General features: G+C 36.2%; 1 long non-coding RNA gene across 1 annotated transcript; it reads left to right on the top strand.

Moving 5' to 3' along the window:
- The first annotated feature begins 947 nt into the window (after positions 1–947).
- On the top strand, positions 948–2,612 carry LOC123675640. The gene is made up of 2 exons (XR_006746801.1): positions 948–1,899; positions 1,954–2,612. It is a non-coding gene; the product is annotated as an uncharacterized LOC123675640 (long non-coding RNA).
- The last annotated feature ends 19,137 nt before the right edge of the window (positions 2,613–21,749 follow it).

Below are 21,749 nucleotides of genomic sequence, written 5' to 3'. Positions count from 1 at the left end.
TTGTTTTTTTTATTTCGTACATTTGATCATTCTCCTCAAAAATGCAAATATTCTATTCTAGAGTTACGGGGATTAATGCGCTATAATAAGCAATTCTTAGACTATATTTCATGCAAATAGCTCCTATAATTTCTGAAAAAAACTCTGGATGACGGGTGAGATATGGACATTTTTTTCATTCAATTTTTGGAATCCACACATTCCAAAATTGTGAAATTTTCATTTAAGTTAATTGTTTTTACTTGGCCGAAATCCAAATGAATATTTCAAAAATTCCGATAGTATAAGGTTTAGAAATTTTCATTCTAAATTTTGTTTTAATATTATTCTGGATCAATATGTTCTCAATTTTACGATTCCTGTCTCAGAGGAATGATTTTTTCAATTTTATTTTTGCCATCGAAATGCATGTATCGTGTTTCGAGCAACTTTTTCCTGAACCAAATTTCGATTAATAGCTCTCATAGTTTTTGAGAAAAGTTCTGGTAGTTATGCTACACATTCCAAAACAAAAATGTTACTCTTTCGGGTTGATTTCATTACACTTCACATGGAATAAGTGTTTTCATTGATCGAAAAATAACGTTTCATCATTGATAATATTATCACCCTCCAGTTTATTCACACTATCTTTCAATAACCCTCAAGTAACCATAAACGAAGTCTAGGTCAGTAGAACCATTAGATAGGTAACCCACGGAATTAAAATATACGGGTGGTATATATCATCTAATTATTGATCCCAATTCAAAAGCCATTCATTTCGTGTATCTATGAGATAATTCATCTATTCATGACAATTTGTTAATTTTTCTCATATTGTAAGTATTTTATATGGAGATAAATATAATAAGTAGAGTGTTACCGACTTTTTGAACAGATTTAATGAATAGATAATATAATTGAGACAAATCTCTTGAAAACTCGAAAATAAATTCACTGAAAGGTTTGCCTAGTCATCCTTTCTGAATGATCAACTTGTCCAATACAGGGTGTTTGTTGAAAAATATATCTAAGATGTTTCTACAGCAGATGCTGGCTGCTTCCTTATATTTTCCTTCATGTTTACCAAGAGCAAGTGCTCGTCCTAAAGGACGAGCACTTGCTCTTGGTAGAGCGTAGAGCTAAAGCTCTACGCTCAATGATATTTTTACGGTCTTTGTCCATTTTAAGCTTCACAATTATCATCTTGGAAGGGTCAATTCCTTCATAAACACTGGCTCCATTAGCTTTTTCTCTTTGGATCCTTTCAATATAAACGACGAATTTTTTTTTCTGTACCCTTGGACAACTTCTCCTACGTGCTGTCCTTTGTAATGACCACACACGACTTGAACTTCATCGTCTTTTCTGTTGTTGTGTTGATGGTCAACTTCCCATATCATTCGTGTAGTATTAATGGAAATTGTGCCTACATTGGCGAAACCAAGATTGTGATAAGTCGTTTTATTGCTGAATAAAATCAAATCGAAAAATGTGGGATTCTGTTCAATTTAAAAACTTACTAAGTTACAGAAATTCAGACAGTTTTCAATATCATTATCGACAAGCGCCTGGTGCATCTGAATGTGAAAGGTGATATTCATGATTGTTGAAGATTCCTTGAACTGAACACTCACTTATACCGCAAGCTACAGCAAGCTTCCTTTGGCTTATGTGTGGATTTTCTATTTCATTTGGTAAAACCTCAAGCTCCTAGCCCTTGTATTCATTAGTGACCAATTTTCTTCTTTTTTGCACTTGACTTTGACATCTTCTGTCGTTACTACCTAATCTGTTCAAAAGCCTCCGAAAACTCAAATATTTCGGATGTCTTCTCTCGGGATATTCTACAGCATAACTTCGACTTGCTAATAAACAGTTTCTGGAGCACTGCCCCAACAAAAATGATGCTATCAGGTTTGCAGATGATACAACTATAATTACTAAAGCTGATAATGTAAATGAATGTAGGATTATTCTCGAAGATGATATTAAAAAAATGAACAAATGGTTCAATGAAAACAACCTAATGCTCAATATAAACAAAACTGAAGTCCTATCGTTCAGAAATGAAGGAACAGATGAGTTGAATTTAAAACATCAAGTTATTAACATCAAAACAACAAATATTGACTCGAAGCGTCAAATTGAAAAACTTGCTCCAAATATAGCACGATATTGCTATGCTTTAAGAGTCATCCGAGATACAGTGGGAGTGGATGCTGTAAGTCTATCTACCTATCATGCCTACGTTCATTCAAGAATAATATATGTGATTGTCTTCTGGGCAAGATCTCCAATAATTCAAAGAATTTTTCTACTACAAAAAAAATGTTTAAGAGTAATCTTTGGAATGAAACAAACTGAAACCTGTAAAACTATATTTAAAAACTTTAGTATATTAACCCTTTACAGTTTGTGTATATATGAGTCTGTTATGTTTGTCATTAATAATCCTTCTGACTTCAAAAATATTGAATATCCCTATAACACCAGAGGGAAAAAATCTTTAATTAAGGATAAGCCAAATTACTCTTACTTGCAAAAAAATGTTATATATAGTTTGTTAACAATATGGAATAATTTACCTGAAAAATTAAAAAAACGATCTATTGCTGTACAGAAAAGTAGCCTCAGAAGTTTTCTTATAAAGAAATGCTATTATAGCTTAAACGAGTTCCTAAATGAAAGAATTTTCGAGGGACTGTAGTGTTTATTTTTCTATTTTTACTCTTTGTTTTATTTTTTTTTTTATAAATGAATTGTGTCGGACAAGATCAACACCTGAATTGGTTACAAGATTGAATAAATGCATCTCTCTCTCTCTCTCTCGCTCTCTCTCTCTCTAAAACAACCATTTCATTTTTCTCAAAATTCATCCTGATTTATTGTGTTCAGAAGTAACTTATCTTAAGAACAATAACTCGATTAATAACCGATATTTGGAATGCCGATAAATAACACATCTAAACTTTTTCATATTTTATCCTTTATCAGACATCAAAGTGCAATTATGTGGTTTTAAAGAAGTGAAACATCAGAAAAACATTATGTTCACAATTGACACTCAGGAATATTAATTTTTGGAATATTTCAAAGTTTGTAAGTAACTGTTCATCTATGTTTTCGCTAGTTTCAAAAAGTTTTTTCCTAGATTTTGACAGATGTTTTTGCAGAATAAGTAGCAGAAATTCCGAGAAATCATCCATTCATCAAGTAATGCTGTACCGAAAACTTTGTGCTTGCTTATATCAACCCGTCCATTGAAGTCGTGAATATGGTGTCGAGCCAACGAAAAGCTCAAGAAAACCGCCAATGTATGAGGTCAATCGTTAGCTCCATAATCCTATGTGGGCGCCAGAATTCCAAAATATTGAAAAACTACTTACGTTTCATGCAGTGAACTGCTTTCCTCCTCATTTTCAACAACAGGAATTTGTATTTCTTGATCGCGCAAGAAATCTTCTCTTTCAAAATACCAGATATTAAGTATACATATGTTTGTCACCGACTCCAGACCTTATGCTCTGTTCTACTACTCTCAATTTTCTTCGGTAAATTGTTTTAATATCAGCAACCCTTTTCTTTAGCGTATCAACGTGTGCATCTGCATCAATTTTTTGATATGTTTCTAGAAGAATACGCCACGCTCTATCTTTTTAATTTCTATCTGAATACATCGGATTTTATTTCCATGATTCGAGCAAATCGCTCAAACATTCAAAGAAATCCTCCCAAACTACAATATCTGAAATATTGGACATATTGTCGATTTCACTTGGATGCGTGCCTTGAATTAGAAGAATCAACTATATGTTTCATCTTCTTCTTCTTCTTAGGACACCGTCTCCCAACGGAGGTTGGTGATCCAAATGGCTATCGTTGTACGAGAACAGCAACTCTAAAAATTTCCGTCGATGTCCGTCCGAGCCATCTACGCAGGTCCTTCAACCACGAGTTCTGTCTTCAGGCTGACTTTTGCTACATCTGAAGAGGCTTCAACCGTGTTGAAGAGCAAGCACAAGATTGGACACCCGTCTGCGAGATTTGCGGCTGATTCAACTCCCAAACAGCGTGAGTATTTGAGAACACTTCGTCAAAAGTTAGAACAACGCAGGGAGAAGGGAGAATCCAACCTTACCATTCGATATGTTGACGGTTTTCATAGTTGTTTCAAGGAAAAAAACAGCATCGTGGGGCAATCTGAATTCGAGGAAATTGTGTGTGTATTATCAAAATGATCGTAGTATTAGGGGTAGGTTGAAATTGTAATATTTAGTTAAATATTAATATAGCGGATTATGATGTGATTCTGCTTACTGAAACATGGCTTGATTTCTTGATTGACGATACTGAATTACAATTATATGATTACAATGTTTTTAGACAGGACAGGGCTGATCTTTCTAGTACGAAGGGCAGGGAAGGGGGGCCCTGATTGCCATGAGAAAGAAATTCATTTCATCTTTATTGCCGATATTGCATGATAATGTTGAAGATTTGTTTGTTTCAGTTGAGGGCAATCCTTGCAGGATTTTTGGAACTGTTTTTAAACCTCCTTGTTCTTGTTCTTCAAACAGATTACAGATGTATGAATGTCATTTTGCCAATGTGGAACATGTTATCCGTGGGATTGAGCCTGGGCGGGTGTTCATAGCTGGGGATAATAATTTGGGTGATGTCGATTGGCGCGATCGCTGCTTGGTTGGTATTACTGATCTTTGAGCTCGTATCGTTGGCGATGCCCTTGCTTTCGGTGAGTTGCATCAGGTAAACTCAATCAGGAATGTTCATGGGGCTATGCTGGATCTTGTCCTCTCTGGTGATTCTGGTATTGTCGTTGAGCCTGCTGTGGATGTCCTATCTCGATTGGACGTTTACCATCCTGCACTTTCTGCTCAGATTTTGCTGAATCCCCACTGCTTTCCTATTATCAGTTCAAACCTATTTTAATTTCAAGAAAGCCAATTATGTTGCTCTTAACAGATACTTTTCAGGTATGAACTCGGCACAAATTCTGGGTGATTCCATACACGTGGACGAACTTACCGGTGTTTTTTATGAAGTAGTCATGGCGGCCATTGAGGAGTTTGTACCCTAGATCCGCATTAAGAATTCGACCTTTCCCCCTTGATTCTCTTCGGATTTTCCAGAAGGAGTATGCCCACCGATTATATAAAAAGCACAAACGTTGGGAGGACTACCTCACATTTAGTAAATTAAGATTATAGTGTGCTGCTGGAGCGGCCACATATTATGCAGAGTACATTTTCGGCGTGGAAGGATCTATGAAGGAGAATATAAGATCATTTTGGAATTTTATCATACAAATTCTAAAATGGACAGTAGTGACCTACCGCTTATTATGCACTTAGATTGTCATAGTGCTGGTATCGACTTTCATATCGCAGAACTTTTTGCCGTAATATCATGGCTAACGTGATGACAATGAAAAAGACGAAATACTCAAACTTTCCTTTGCCCTATTTCAGACCTTTTTTCCGATTGGATAATGAGATAATCCTCATGGAAATTATTAATTTCTACTAAACTTAATATTTCATACATACAGGTATTTCGAAAAGATAACCAAATTTGATTATTTAATACAAAAAAAAAATAAAGGAACAGATGAAAATATTGAAATAATTGTTCAAAATGTCCTCCCCTTTGTTGAATACATTTGCCACATCTTTTTCTTATTGAGTTCAACACTTTTCGAAATTCACTATGTTTTTGACGCATTTGTTCACAACACGAGTGGATTATTTCAATAAGATCTTCTTGAGTCTGAACGCGAATTTTGTACACGTTCTCTTTTGAAGTTTCCACGCGTAAAAATCTAAAGGGGTCAGATCGGGGTTCCTGGGTGGCCATCTCACTGGACTGTATCTTCCGATCCACCTCATTCCAAAATGTTGGTTCATTTATTCCGATACATTCCGACTATTATGGGCCGGGCAGACATCCATCTGAAACCAAACATTTTGTCTGGTAGCCAGGGGCATTTGGTCATATGCCTGGTAGGTTCTCTATGATTATATTTTTGAATTCTTCAGAATTGGGGCGATCTGGAAGAATTACTGGACCAAAAAGTTAGCCCCTCATCAGTCCCAACCATACGTTTACGTTTTCCATAAATGGCTATTTCGAGTAGCAGGTGGCAGTTGAACTTATTTGGTTTAATCATTTTATTCGGTAAAAATTACTGGAATTTAATTTATTTATTTATGAAATATTGAGTTCACCACTTCACCATACTCGCCAGTAAAATTTTTTTGCCACTCATGACTTCTCATATTGAGGCAAGTTTAATGCTCTTTCGGAATATATGATCAAATTCGATGAGGATGCTGAAATGAATAAGATAAAATTGGTTTTATGGAAAAAGGTAATAAATTCCGTGAAATCAAAAAATGTGAAATTGAAAAATAACTACCAACATTTCGACCATGTGATATATGAAACTTTTTGTTGCAAATCACTTGTATAATCTCCCCTTGAAGTTAGGCCGTACCAAAAGTGTACACCCTGTATACAGATTTCTCCAAAGCATTCGATAAGGTGAATCATATTGTTTTGCGGTGGAAACTGTTAGCGTTTGGCATCACAAGCCGTTTACTTCAGTAGTTTATGTCATATTTGGATGGCCGTTCCCTGAGGGTTAAGGTCCGAAATTCTTTTTGCTAATCTTACATCACTCAATCGGGTGTTCTGCATGGCAGTCACCTTGGGCCTTTCCTGTTTCTCATGTACAGGGTGGGCAAATTAGCGAGGTAAGCGGCTATATCTCAGGATCCACTCATCGTAGAGACTTGCGGTAAACATTTTTACCATTGAAGTGTACAAGAAAACATATTGGAAATTGTTTTGAAGTTCATACCTCTACCGCTAGGGGGCGTAATAGCTATCGTCGAGTAGAAAAATGAATTTTACTCGAAAATGTTTCATATGAAGTGGACGAAAATATCATCACTGTAATCCTTGTGAAATTCTCTATCTTTTTGAATTGTCACTTTCGATTTTACGACATCAAATAAGGGTAGGTGAATGGAGAATTTCTGACTGATTGAAATGCCTGTTACTTCAGTTTGGCTCAACATTTTTGAGCAAATTAGATCTCGTCTGAAAGATAATATCTTGTTGATTGAGGACATAATATACTCATGATAAATTTGTTTTTGCTGCTTTCGATAGAAGGCGCTTAGTCAAAAGTTCATTGTTTTGTTCATTTTACTGCGGAATTTCAAATGTAATGATAGGATTTTCTTAACAGAATAATAAATTCCATCAAATTTGCGACCTGTTGGTCGCAAAGCGATAGTTTCAAGCGTTCTGAAGTTTGGGCCGAAAGAAGATATTCTTCAACTAATGCACTGCGAAAAACCAAATTGTGTCTTCAAGTTCTGACAGAAACAGAAATCAAATTTGTATAAAAAAATAGAAAGGTCGCAAAGTGATAATAATAATAATTTTATTTAATATAATACATTTTCGAGTAAAATGCATTTTTCTACTTCGCAAGAGCAATTACGCCCCCTAGCGGTAGAGGTATGAACTTCTAAACAATTTCCAGTGTGTTTTCTTGTATACTTTAGTGGTAAAAATTTTTACTGCAAGTCTCTACGAATGGTGGATCCTAAGGTATAGCCGTAAGCGGCTCTATCGCTTATTTGCCCATCCTGTACATTGATGACATAACCACTTGTTTTAGGTTTGCTAGGTTCCTCTTATTTGCCCAAGACTTGAAAATTTTTCTAACAGTTAACATCTTATTGGACTCATTGAATCTTCAGTCTGATTTAGAGATTTAGAATGGAATTTGTCGTAATGTATGTGTTTAATATGTGAGTTCTTGGTAGAGAACACAAAAGTGGTGTGTTAAGTTGAGTTTTAAATTGTGAAAACATTTCTATAGGGGAAGTTAAGTGATCAACATCTTCTAAGATTTTGAATATGTTCAGTTCATATCCATACAGAGGCGGATACAGGGGGGGGGGGGCATGGGGGCCATGCCCCCCCCCTCGCGGACCTTATAAATATAAAAATGTATAATGGAAAATCGAAAAATATGCGTAGGCACTCACAAGGGTGAAAGATTCGATATGATCTAGAATGGTTGAAGACAGATTGAATAATTATAATAATAAGAGAGCTAATTCAGAATATTACATAAATAAACGCTATGTATCGGCATTAATGCATATACATAGAACCATTTGCAGCAGTCTTAATGTTGAAAATATTATACAAAGATACGCTAGTTAAAAAATAGGAGACTAGAATTTATTATTGATTTTTTAATATTTGATCGTATGTTTTCATTTGATAGGTGTAGTAAAAAGGAATTCATTATATTTTAGCGAGTCTTTCTCGAGCTAAGATTAATGTGCGCCCTCTCCTGGGGATTTAGTGTTTCGTCCCGAGATCGCTGGTGGACTCTTCAGTTAGGCTATCCAGCGATCTCTGCCTAAGACACACCTTCCCACACCATTGGGTGAGAAGTGAATCGGTTGCTTCGCGTCGACCCCTTTAAATACGCCGGGGCCGATGTTTTGTGGCGCATTACCACCATAGCGCCATCTCTGAGCAAACCGAGTCACTACACACCCCCCCACCAGTAACGAAGACCCTCCTGAGGAGGAGGTACGCAGGTGGTCCCAGGGGGGAGAGAGCGCTTGCGTGCTGTGATGACGAAAAAACGAGGCTCGGCGTGCCATCGGCTCTAGTGTCCGATGGACACCCCAGTAGCCGTAACGTTGAGCGGGGCAGTGAGTCGCCTCTGCGCTCCAACGCCGCAGCTTTCCGTCATCACGTCGGGGTCACCAATTTAGCGAGTCTTTCTCGAGCTAAGATTAATGTGCGCCCTCTCCTGGGGATTTAGTGTTTCGTCCCGAGATCGCTGGTGGACTCTTCAGTTAGGCTATCCAGCGATCTCTGCCTAAGACACACCTTCCCACACCATTGGGTGAGAAGTGAATCGGTTGCTTCGCGTCGACCCCTTTAAATACGCCGGGGCCGATGTTTTGTGGCGCATTACCACCATAGCGCCATCTCTGAGCAAACCGAGTCACTACAATATTTACAATACATGGCTTTAGTAATTTAATTTCGCGTTGTATGTACAAGTCCGATCGGGTTTCACTATATAGCGTTAGAAAGATGAGATTTCGCACTAAAAATACATTCTGACAGTTTTGTGATGAGTTGACTCAGTTAAGTTTGAGCACGCCACCAAAATGAACTCTAGCAAAAAAAATACGCTATTTTTATAGTTTTTCTTAGATAAAGACAAAAATACCAGCCAAGCGGCTGAAAATGTAGTGTTTTTGGACGTGATACTATAATAGCCAATCACGTGCAATTTTGGTTTCGTCGAATCCGTTCCGATAATTTCGATGTCAAAGATCCACCACGCACAAGAATGTGAAGGTCCACCGCCAGGAGCGGCATACCGGACATTTTGCTGGAGGCTTGCGCCTCTACAATTTGGCGCCCCGGCAGTATCAGTCAGTCAATAAAACAAGACTTTTTGCACCTACGTCGTTTTTTTGCTATAGATTTATAAATAAAGCGTCATGCTTTTAAACAATGCAGGACTTTCTGAGAAATTTGACAAGATGATTTTGAGTTGAAAAATACGATTTCATATAAAATTGAAAAGATGTCTGAGAAGAATAACAGAGGCTCCTTCAATGAAAATTCAGATAAATTAGCCAAAACAGGGCGGTGAAATTTTATTTCGCTGGGTAGCTAAAATGTATGGCGGCGGTGCTGAGGCCAATTGTCGAACATATTGATAAAATCATGGACATTGTCGAGTCCTGTTTTGATTGCTCAAGAGCTTAAGAGTGCACAATAAACCGTTTGGAACACTATTTACATAAGGTTGATCTCAAGAACATGCTAGATGTATGGATACCACACAAGCTAACGCAAAAAACCACAAGGACCGGATCCTAATCACAACAAAATCGCCCCATTTTTGAAATGATGGTGAAATGAAATGGTGATGAAAAGTGGATAATTTATGACAACGTCAAGTAAAAATGGTCGTGGTCGAAATGCGGTTAGCCTTCGGAAACGGCCAGGAAGGTTTTGATGTGTGATTAGTGAGATTGGCAGGGAACCCAAATTGGATCATTCTAACTAAGGTAATTAAGCCTTGTTCCTTATGCAAAAATAATGGTTTTCTTTTAACTACACCTTATACTTTCTTGCGCCTGAGTTTTCTCATGAAATAAATTTACATATATTTATGAAATATGTGAAAAAAATTTTTAACTTGTTTCTGTCCTACAAAAATTTTGGAAATTGAATATGATATTATTTACTGAAATCCATCTTTCTACAAAAAAACACTTGACGCGGTAGGTACCAACAAAAAATTCCGCTATTTTGCTAACCTATATGAGCCGTGACTTTCTATGGCTCCCCCCTCGAACATCGTCTGGATCCGTCCCTGTATCCATAAAATAGAATATATCAACAACCATTGATATCGGTAAACAAAGAGCGTTCCCGCTAAAAAACTGACAGCTGGAATCGAAAAACGATCGATAAAGCTAAAGGTGACCACGCACGATTTGTTGATATCACGAGAAAATGAACAACGCTGAAACAGAAGTTACTATAAGGGAGGTATATAATGGAATCGTGAGAAACAGGAGACAACTAAAAAGCTCAATTGAGGCTAGTGAAGCGTTTTGTTGAAGATCGAATCATTGAATAATAAAGTAAAGAAATAAGAGAAGGAAAATCTTGAGCTGAAAAATAGAGTTGAGTTTCTAGATAGAGATGGTAGAAGGAAAAATTTGATAATCTTCGGCCTCAGTAGAAATTCGAGAGGGGTATCTGCTGCTTCTATCTGTAGTGAAATAAGACAACTGCTATCTGTTAACGTAACTGAATCAAACATCAGTAACGTATATCCACTGGGTAAAGCTTATAACACCCCAATCGAACTCGAATTGGTGTCTCAATTAAAAAAAAATAGAGATTCTTCAGAATTGTAACAAACTAAAAGGTTCGAAGGTTTTCATTTCCCATGACCTAACGGAAAAACAGAGAAGTGAAAATTCAATTCTGAGAACGCACCTCAATCAAGTTAGAGAAAGCACCAATGATCGGTGCTACATCAGGGGAAACAGGCTCTTCGTGATAATAAAGCCTATACTGTCGATGACTTACAAAACGAAGAAGATACAAGAATAAAACATAATAGTACCCCTCCAACACCAAACAATTGTCTGAATCGATCATTGGAAGTAGAGCAAGACGCGCAACAACATACAACTTGGAGACCTCGCATGGGCGCTGAAGGAAGCCAAACAAAGGGTAAAATTAGGAAAGAAGAAAAAGTATCGACAGACTTGGAAAAACTTAGCACCCCGAAAACAGGAGCAATAAAGGGAACAGATAAACCAACCGCAGTGCCATCCATCACGGAAGCAGTAAGGAGTAGACTCAGATCCAATAAATAGGTTACATTTTAAATATTTTTATTGTACCTTCTATTATTTTCATTTGTGTGTTTATCGAGATGATTTTATATCTTTATTTTATATGATTAAGTTTAGATTTACATGAATTATCACCACCTTGAATATCTATGAATTCCCATTGCATATGTTTCGATTTATCTCTCAAATGTTGTTGAACTAGTTTGCGATGGATCCTTATATTCGAGACTTCGATTTGACAAGAGTGGATACATTTACTTTAGATACAATATTTCAAACAAATGAAGTTCTGAAAATTAACCAAAAGACAAATAAGTTCAAATTAGTACATAATATCAGAAAAAAACCTTACTGAAGATCAATGCAGTGATCGTCTGATGTGGAAATTAGGCATATAATATCAGAAGTATTGGAAAAAACTTGGATGAGTTCAAGGTTTTCCTCTCACAATTTGACTTCCAATCTGATTGCATTTTTCTTACAGAAACAAGAAAGATTGAAGATGAGTGTATGTTTAATTTGTCAGGGTACAAGATGCTCTATAATGAGGGGAATTTGAATCAGAATGATGATACTGTCGTATATGTAAAGACAGATATTTACAAACATCACGAACTAATACATTTCAATGATTCGGTATTGTTGAGACTGGAAGTGGAGTTTTTCGGTAATCCTATAATTGTCCACGCCCTTTACAGGTCTCCCTCTACTTGTATTAATCAATTTAACCAGAATCTACAAGACTACTTGGACACCCAGGCAATGGATGATCATAAATGTAATTTCATTGTTGGGGATATAAATGTAGACATTCTCGACGAAAATGACAACAAAGTTAGTGACTACTTGAAAGTCATGGCAGAGTACGGGTATTGATCGTTGATAAATACACCAACACGTCTTGAAACTTGTCTTGACCATATCTTTATGAAACCCAGCATTGCACGAGATATCGAATTTTCAATCCCGATAGTAACTCTCACAGACATAACTGACCATTCAACCATCATTGTCCAGGAAGTAATAGCAAAAAACACCAAATCAAAAATAAATGACCAAAAAACTATAAGAAGATTTTATGAAAAAAAATTTATTGAGAACATTAAAAACACAAAATGGCAAAATATTGTCTCATACTGTGGCTGAGAGATTTGTGTCACTTTTACAGTATGAAGTTGAGCAGTGCACCAGTTATATACCAATAAAAGGAAACCAGAAAAAAAAGAAGGATTGGATATCTTCATCTTTGGTCAAATCAGTGAACAAGAAAAATAGTATGTACTTACAGCTAAAAAACGACCCAAACAATTCGCGTCTCAGGATTGATTACAAGAGTTACAAAAACACGCTTAATAGGATAATACAAAAAGCGAATACCATAAAACAAAAATTAATGAAAACAGAAATTGTGCTACTAATTTGTGGAGAAATGTAAATGTTTTGTGGAGATCAGAAGAAAATTGAAATCAATTCCATAAAAAATGAAAATGGAAACATGGTACAAAATATGAATGAAATAGTTGGAATTTTTAATTGTACTTATATTAACACGGGAAAAGAACTTGCCACAAAAATCGATAGAACATTAAACTATAAATTCAAAGAAATAATAAACGAAAAATCTATATTTTTGAGTCCCGCAACCCCAACAGAAGTTGTCAATGTTATAAGAGAACTTAAAGGTCACAAAGCTCCTGGCAATGACAACTTAAAGAGTGAAACTAGTAGCCGAGTTGATCGCTGAACCGATAGCATATATTTCCAACCAGGCTCTGGAAACAGGACATTTTCCGTCGTGTTTAAAACTGTCTATAGTAACTCCGATCTATAAGGGTGGAAGTAGAGATGTAGTGGCTAATTATTGACCTGTTTCTTTAATAACGAATCTCAGCAAAATACTAGAGAAGTTGATTAAGGCCCGACTGAATTTGTTCATCCAAAAACATAATATACTGTCGAGATCACAATTTGGTTTTCAGGAGGGAACATGCACCCAAGATACGCTATTGCAATTAACTGATAGTATATATAAATCACTTGATAGAGGCAAGCCGTCAATAGGGGTTTTCATTGATTTATCGAAGGCATTTGATACTGTTGACCACTCCATTTTGTTGACCACTCTAGAGAATATTGGAATAAGAGGAAAAGCATTCAAATTATTACAATCATACCTGACAAATCGAAATCAAATAGGTAGAATAAAAAGTATAAAGAGTTCGGAGAGGGATATTGAATATGGCGTTCCACAGGGAACAGTTTTGGGTCCAGTACTATTCAGTATATATGTAAATGGGTTGTTTTTTATAGGTTCGTCCAGTGAAATAATTAGTTTTGCGGATGACACTGTGGTTTTCTATTCTGGGGAATCCTGGCTTGATGTCAAAAAAAAAGCAGAAAGGGATCTCACATAGTGAGATTGGCAGGGAATTATTTACCAAGAGCTGTTCACCTAAAGCACAACTGTGTTAACATGGTAATTGAAGCCTTGTTCTTTATGCAATAATAATGCTTTTCTTTTTACTGCACCTTATACTTTCTTGCGCCTGGGTTTTCTTATGAAATAAATTTACGGAATATATTTATGGAATATGTGAAATTTTTCCTTGTTTTTGTCCTACAAAAATATTGGAAACTGAATATAATATGATTTACTAAAATCCATTTTTCTATAAAAAAAACACTTGACCCGGTATGTAGCAACAAAAAATTCCGCTATATGACCTATATGAGCCGTGACTTTCTATGCCCCCCCTCCCTCAAACATCGTCTGGATCCGCCCCTGCATACAAATGAGTCGTTGAAAAAACCATAAAATAGCGCAAGGCGATTTCTCGAAGTTTGGTATAAGAAAATTGCTTTTTTACACCAAAACGACTCGAGTGATTTGATTCAAAAGCATCCTTGCAGTTTATATCATTTTGAAATTCAATGAGTTTTTCCTGAATTTCTTTCGTTACTCCTTCAGCGTCCCTGCTAAAAGGGTTAGGTACGAATCGGTTTTTGATAAAGTTCAGTTTCTGTGGTATATTCTGGGAAGTAACGATTGAATTCATCAATCAGAATTTGTAAAAGTGTCTCGATGCTTTTCTTTAAATTTAACTTAGATACACCATCATCATATTTCGGGTATTCCAAAAGTGCTTTCAATGTCGCAAATGCAGAATAATAATTCTCTCCAATTTTACTCATCTACGTCCACATCTGAAGTTTGGAAATAAAAGCTCGAAGTTTATCTTCAAAAATGAATGACGTTTTCTAATTTTTCATTTTCGGAACCTTGCAGTTGTATATTCAATTTATTTAAATGTGTGAAAATATGCGCCAAATTCATCTGACCTCAGTGAACTGTTTGAACACATCATTAATTTTTTTGTCAACCAAAAAAATCTCAACCTGTGCTCTTAGTTCATATGATATTCCCAACATATTACCTTTCGATAGACATCGAACTTCTGAGTGAAAAAGAAGTACCTCATGGCAGGCGCGGATCCACGGGGGGGGAACTGGGGGAACGTTCCCCCCCCAAATGGCCCGGGCACCTCTTAAAATTTGCCGGCCCGTCTAGAATTTGACATACTAAGGCTCAAATAATTACAAGATCAAGCAAAAATGTAATTTGACGCAATTTCTGAGACAAAGATGTTGAAAGTACGGATACGGAATGGAAATGCAATAAGGTTAGAAATAATATGAATATGGACCAATATATAGGTTCAAACGTTCCGCAATAAACACGTACACGTTCAAAGATGCCGCAATTGGGTCATAAATATTACTGTCGCGCGTCGGCATGTGATTCTCTGCTTACCCCGATTTCCAAGAGTTTTTTTGCGCTTCATAAATCTTGTCGGTATCTCTTTGACAAACCATCTATTTTTGTGTGAAGTGTTGCTTCTTTGATGGGTATAGATCTTCGTGCGTTATCTCTGATATTTCAGCAATTGTTTTTAATTTCAATTCACCAATCAGAATTATGAACCCCAAGAAGAGGGAAAGGGAAAAATATATGAATACCTACTACGAGTGTAGACGACCAGAATAAGCAGTTGTTTTCTATTTATTAATTTGTATATTGTGAAATTTTTTTGTGACCCCAAAATATAATTGTTGTATTGTACTAGGAAAAATTTAGTCTCAACAAGGCTTTGAGGTTCATATTTTTGTTCACCTGCCCAATATGAATATAAACCTCTGTTTGTATAATGGTAAAGATCAAAATATTTCATTGGTATTCAACTAATGTTAAATGAATATAATTCTACCAATGCAACAATTTTTGACATGGTGCTGTAGTAACATCTGGAATCGAACAAATTTTTATTAAAATCATACCTCAAACTTTGGCTTTTTGCATTTCAAATCACGTTGAATCTAAATCTACAATAAAAAATTAGTTTATCCGCCTTACGCTAGCCTTTTAGTTCGTCGAGAGAGGAGGGGGCGAGTGTGATTTTCCCCGGGGCCATGATTATTGGCAGCCTGTAATTTTCAGAATTCCATCAACAAAACAATTCCTGAGTGATTTTTTTTAACTTATCACATGAAACATAACAAGACGTTGAATATTTATTTTATATCAGGTCGAGGCCCTCCGCCTACCCTTAACATTATCTATTCCTCTTATTCGGGTGTAATGATGTTTTGAGTTACCTACTCAATACGAGGTTTACCTACGATGCAGTCTTTTGGAACGGATGGCAATAAAAAAAGACAATTATGAAAGAATAATAACACGTGCATGCGAAATATTTCCTCTTTGTTAGTACTTTGGAAAAAAGGACCTGAAATATGATCTTCAATAAAAGCAGGCCTACTTGCCAATATATTTCCTATTTTGTTTATCATGAGAAATATTTAGCTTTGTTGAATAATCATAGGAATGGATTGCTAAAATTGGAGGTATAAAGGAATATGAGAGATTCCTTGGATAATAAGAAAGGCCAATAAATATGGGCCCGTTAACGCTTTGTTTTCGAGATACAGAGTGTTTCTTGTAAGTCTTGTAATCTATTTTTTTGTGATGATTATACCAGTTTATCAAATCTTTCTTCATCTTCGCTACAGATGCGGTAAATAAGTATCAAAAATTATAATAAAATTTATTCATCATAGCTTATTAACTGGATCTTCGTTATAAGTTGGCTTTTTCTGAGTATTAGGTACTAGAGAATAGTTTGAAATTTTTTTCTAGAAATCAGTAGCAGATAGGACAGAACTACAAGAATCCAAAAAGTGTAGTACTCGATCAAAGTTTCTTTTAACATTTTTCTAAACTACCTGTAGTCTTCCAAAAAAAAGTTCTGGAGGAAAAGAGCGGGCACTGTTCCAGAAAAACTATCACCCTGTAGATTTGTATTCAAAATTAGTATACTCGTATCACATGATGAAAACTTTAAATTAGAATATCTATGCCAAATTCAAGTTAAATATCTTGTAAAGCACAGGTGCTATGAGAAAAAACTTGAAAAAATCAAACTCCAAATCTGGAAAACAGAGAGTGAACCTAGTGTCATTTCAAGTGGTCCATTTTGAAGTAAAAGCTTGTATCTTTCTATGATTAAATGACATAATCTACTGAACACAAGTGACATAGAAAATGTCAAAAAACTAATACACTTTGTTACTTTATACACTGTGTCCGTAAAGTATGGAACAAATTCATTTTTAGCTAAACAGACCATTTCAAGAAATAATCGTGAAACACGTCGATTTTTTAATTTAATTTACCGTATTTTAAAATGATAATCTAATATACAAGGTGAATCACTTTCGAGTAATGACGTCACTGTCATTTTTTTTAAATGGAACACCCCCATTTCGTCTCAATTTTCCGATTACTTTATCTGAGCTGATTCCAAAAATGTATCACATGTTGATTCCAATTGGTACTGTACCAATTGAAATCAATATGTGATACAGTTTTGGAATACAAAACTATGTATTTTTGTCCATCCTGTACCAATTGGAATCAAAATGTGATACATTTTTGGAATCAGCCCAGCTAGAGTAATCGGAAAATTGAGACAAAATGGGGGTGTTCCATTTGAAAAAAATGACGGTGACGTCATTACTCGAAAGTAATTAACCCTGTATATTAGATTATTATTTCAAAATACAGTAAATTAAAATAAAAAATCGACTTGTTTCACGATTATTTCTTAAAATGGTCTGTTTAGCTAAAAATGAATTTGTTCCATACTTTACGGACACAGTGTATAATTTGAAAATACAAGTAAATGTATGGGGACATTTTTTATTCTATTCATTTCATCTTCAATACATTTTTTGAAAACCCATATTAATAAACGGCAAAAAAATGACGTCCCAAAATGGCGGAAGTATCGAAAAGTTCCCCCCCCCAAAAGTGGGTCCTGGATCCGCGCCTGCCCCGATATAGTACTGATAGGTTGTATGAAGAATCTGGCATATTCGATCTGAGACAGTTATTCTATAAGCCACTAGTAGTGAATTAATTTAAGGATAAAAGAAAACTTAGTCGGCCGAACCATGAGTATACCACACGTAATAAAAATGAATATATCATACCATTTGCATTCAAGAATATAGGTCAGAGATCTTATAGTTTTCTGGGACCTACAGTGTTTAATTCCCTACCGGAAAGCATGCATTTTATGAAATCACTTTCACAATTGAGAAAAGCACTCGAAAAACTAATATCTAATAAGTCAACCTCGTGAAGAAGTTCGCCGGATATTTGATAATGGTGATTAAATGCTATTTCGAAACTGTACCCCAATTATTGGTTGATTTCATTTATACCCCCATGAGATGTGTTTTATCTATACAAGTTTGTAATTAATGGTTTTATTTGTTTTAAATTCTGGATTTTATTTATACCCCATATGATTTGTTTATTTTATGTATATATGAACGCCTCCGAAGTTTTGTGATTGTTTCACTTCTGAGTTATTTTACTTATTTTTGTATTTGTTCATTTTGATTATTTTGTATACTCGTATTTTACACCTAGATTTATATTCCAAAATTGTTAATTATTAATCTTTGTAATTTTCAATAATAGTTCGTAAAACGCCATTCATATTTTTCACCACGTACAAGCAGAATTTGTTGCTTCTGTGGGTTTTCTTATGTTTATTCACATAATGTTGTCTTGTTATTATATTTTGTGTGAATAAACGATGATGATGATGATCTGGAGAGGCTTGAGCGAAGGTGCAAGTATAATGGAGTGTTCATTAATACTGGGAAGTGTAAGCATATGTCAATATCTAGGAAGGCAAACACGTTCCGTTCAGTATATATGCTGAATGGAGAAACATTAAACAAGGTTGGTGTTGTGAGGGATTTGGGCGTTATGTATGACTCCAAGATGAGTTTTGGTGTGCATGTTGAGGGTATTGTCGATAGGGGTCTCAGGGGCTTAGTTTCATTATGAGGCATTTTTATGAATTTAGGGATATCAACACCATTAAACTTCTGTACATCAGCTTGGTTAGACCCCATATGGAATTTGCATCCTCTGTGTGGTGCCCCTCTACTCTGCTGGATAGTGAGTTTGAGAACACGTAGAATTAGGGGTGATGTGCTTCTGTTCAGTAGGCTTTTAATACGGATGTTATCAACGGCAGAGCTTCTATCCCTCTTTGCTTTTCACGTCCCGCCCAGAATACTAGAGGATCAGTCTTGCTTGGTGTTCCGAACTATCGGTTTAATTACGCTAGGGTATCACCAATTCCCGGAATTTCAAGGATAGTGAATGTAGCTGGTCAGTTGAGAATCGATTTTACGAATCCATCATATTCGGCTATTGTAAGAAATGTGAACGATTGTTTTCTATAGTTTATGTTGAGGGCGTTTCACGTTCACATTAAGTGTTATGTTTGATTTTGTAATTGAGTTTATCTCGTAAATCAAAAAATAAATATGTTTCAAATATTGTAATTTCTTTCCTTGATAGTCAAGAGAAGTTCTTTATCCTTTCCCATCTCTCTTAGAACGCCTATATTGGTTCTGTGTTCTGTCCAAGACACGAGGAGCATTCTCCTAAAATCAATGCGTTTTTGATTGGTGATCTTCTATATTTGACGAAGCGACGTATATTAATATCCATTACAACTGGATTGTGGTCACCATTGATTTTTGCGCCAGGATATGTTTTCACTGATTTGATGAATTTCTTGAATTCGTGTCTTGCAAGAATGAAATCTATTTGGTTTCTGACAATGTGGCTGCCTCGGTCAGCAGGTGAGCGCCAGGTGTACAGTCGCAGCGGATAAAGCTTGAAAAAAGTATTGGCAAGGCATAGCCGCTGCTCCGAGCAAAACTATATGAGACAATCTCCTCTTTCATCCTCCCCCAATCCATATTCCCCAATAGTCCTGCCGTCACCATTCCCGGGGCCAATTTAAGCATTAAAATCCCCAGGAACTATCGTTATTTAACCTTTTTTTGTCAATTTCATGGCCACATCAAGAAGGGCATAGAATTCCTCAACTAAACTGCTCCACATGAGTTAGGAACAATTTATGTCAATAGACTTAAATTGCAAAAAAAATATAGTTTAAATGAGTTTTTTGTGATGAAAATTCATATTAATATAATTTCCAGTTGCAGCGTGGTTAAGAAAAATCGAGTAAAATAACGAAATCTTATTCTCAGATAATTCAAGCATTTTAAGACTATCAATACAATGTATGGCCTCCACGGGCATCAATAACAGCTTGACATCTTCTTTGCATACTACACTCGAGGTTGTTGAACATTTCTTGAGGAATTTGGTTCCATAAACGGGGCAGAAGCTCTATCAGATCATTTAAGGATTCTGGGGTAGATTGATGATTATCTAATCTTCTTTGGAGCATATCCCATGTATGTTCTATGCAATTCAAATCTGGTGAGTGCGGAGGTATTGGTAAATGGGGAATACCAAGCTCCTCGTGCGCATTCTCAACTATGGCTGCACGATGCGGTCTAGCGTTATCGTCTAGAAATTGAACATTTTCCCAAAAGCAGCGTGAAAATTTGGCAGAACATTATCAATGACATGCTCCCTATAGTGTAAGGCAGTCATATTTCCAGGACAAATGTGTAGATCTGTGCACCCGTTGAAACATATCCTGTCCCATACCATAACACTATCCCCTCGGAATGGATGGACTTCTTGGACATAGCGACGATTACGGGGTAGCGAGGGATTGTCCATACCCTTATTCTTCGAGAATCTGAAAATCGTCCATATCTGGATTCATCAGTGAAAAGGACACTAGTGACTAGGCCAATGATCGTTCCAATTGATATGTTGCTTTGCCCATTCCAGTCTTTGACGCTTATGGTCACGTGTTAATGGAACTCTCTCAAACGTCGTCTGATGGTTTCGATGGAAACTTGGTCTCCACCTACATTTTGAAGAGTATTCCGTATCATTTTACACGTAGATGTAGGGTTTCTTCTCGACGAAACGGTGATGAAACGATCCTGAGCAAGTGTTGTTTTTCGTCGCCCACCAAGCCTTGGTCTTTCCAACACGGAACCTGGCTCCCTGAACCTATTCCAAAGACGAGATATCACACTTTGGCTGACTTGGAGCCTTTCGGCAACAACAACCTGAGTTAGGCCACCCTGTAGCATTCCGATAGACCTATTAGCCTCAGCGTTTGTTAATTTACGTCTTGTGATTTTCAGAAAACTCGTTTCAAATCGGAGCCGTTGATAAACTGACTCTATTTCAAAATAAGAACATTCATGAAGCATATGCCAAGAACCAAACTTCAGAAAAAAGGCGACCAGATAGAAGAAATGTCTCATACTGAATTTTATTGGATCGATTCAATGAGTTTTAAATGATTTTACAGCGATTTTCTCGAAGATTACATACTTTTCAAAACGATTCAATACGATATCCCTAACTCTTGTGGAGCAGTATATTTCGTCTGCCTTGTCGCCCTGTCAGCGCATATGTCTGAATTAAATTCATGATGCAGTGGGTGGTACTTACCAGTATAACTCTGTCACCCAAAGCGATGAATTCCACAACTGATCTTTCCAACTCGGACGAGATGAGAATGGCCAAGCCGTTACTATGATTGGAATCTGTGCCCCCATCAGAATAGTACACTACCATGTTTGGTGTTTTATCTTCCCGATCCAATCCATCTGACCTCGCTCAGACCCACAATTTTAATTTGCAGTCTATTCATTTCTGCATCAACATTGGCAAGTTTTCCAGCAATATACAGAGTGGCCACTTTTTTAATGGGATTGTATTGGTAACTTTAAAGTTAGAAGGTCGGTCAGATGGAGAAAAAGTTGCATGCATAGAAG

Source organism: Harmonia axyridis, chromosome 3 (assembly GCF_914767665.1).
Source record: "Harmonia axyridis chromosome 3, icHarAxyr1.1, whole genome shotgun sequence".
NCBI lineage: Eukaryota > Metazoa > Arthropoda > Insecta > Coleoptera > Coccinellidae > Harmonia > Harmonia axyridis.
This window is presented reverse-complemented; position numbering and strand designations above follow the sequence as displayed.